Genomic DNA, 1,414 nt, shown 5'->3' with positions numbered 1-1,414 from the left:
CTAAATTAGGGACGGCTAGCGCAGATAGCCCTCGTGTAGCTTTGCGCGAAATTCCAAAACAAAACAAAAAAAAATATTTCAAATAACGGACCTAGGTCAAAATCTTTTCAAACTGGTGCCCACAGTTGTATGGTCGACTATTGTTGGTTGCATAATTCCATATTATTTAAGGCCCAGCCTGGACAGTGGTTAGGGCGCTTGACATGCAATCTGAGAGCCGCGAGTTCGAATCCCCGTCCCACCAAATATGCTCGCCCTTTCAGCCGTAGGGGCGTTATAATATGACGATCAGTCCCAATATTCGTTGGTAAAAGAGTAGACCAAGAGTTGGCGGTGGATGGTGACGACTAGCTGCCATCCTTCTAGTCTTACACTGCTAAATTAGGGACGGCTAGCGCAGATAGCCCTCGTGTAGCTTTGCGCGAAATTCAAAAACAAAACAAACAATTATTCTGATGTAGTTATACACTGTAAGAATTTCCTCTTACGTAATCGGTACGTTCTTCGAGTAGAAGGTAGAATTGAACTTTACTATGAACTTTGTGAAGTTATAATTTCCTATTGTAGAACAAACCTGGGCAACAATAAGCTCTGTAAAAATATGTCTCCTCATTATTTTTACTATGTTAGAAAGTTCTCTTCACCTTGTAGTCGGTAGTAGATCACCTGTTTCATATTGCAGTCGTTCAAGTACACCCAGGCCTAGTCCAATGTTACAACAATGTATTTTTATGCTTCTTTGTGAATTATCAAGTTCATAATTGATTGGAATATATGTGAAATGTGTCAACAATCATTTCCAGTTTGTCTGCTTATAGAGGGGAGAGGCTTCTGAGCGCCTAGTCTGCGAAGTTAGCTATACTAGCAGCAACCCTACGTGGGGTGAGATGTTGTTTAAGTAATGTTTATATCCTCGATTAAGTCCTCTGACCATCCGTTACTAAAACTGTGCACAAAGCTATAAATAATCGTATTTGCTAGTTGATTGAATATCAATGTTCGGAGGTTGCTGTGATGGCTAACCATAATTATATTCATGTTAGCAATGTACAATCGAACAGTTAGAAATTCGCCATTAACGAAATTAATAGTTTTAGCCATTTCGCCAATGGCACCATGCTAAATACGCCTGTTATTTCCAATTATCGCGCCTAGATGAGGTATTTCACATAATGATGGTTATTTAGTTTAGGCAGTTCATGTATCTATTATGACAAGGACTCCAAAATAACCGAATAAAATAAGAGAATGCGATTCTACATAGTTAAGTTTACTTTTCAGACTGGCTCGGCATGGCCAGGTGGTTAGGGAGCTCGATTCGCAATCTGAGGGTCGCGGGTTCGAATCCCCGTCACACCAAACATGCTCGCCCTTTCAGCCATGGTGGTGTTATAATGTGACGGTCAATCCCACT

Source organism: Limulus polyphemus, unplaced genomic scaffold (assembly GCF_000517525.1).
Source record: "Limulus polyphemus unplaced genomic scaffold, Limulus_polyphemus-2.1.2 Scaffold523, whole genome shotgun sequence".
Lineage (NCBI taxonomy): Eukaryota > Metazoa > Arthropoda > Merostomata > Xiphosura > Limulidae > Limulus > Limulus polyphemus.
The sequence above is the reverse complement of the archived record's forward strand: the minus strand, read 5'-3'. Positions refer to the sequence as shown.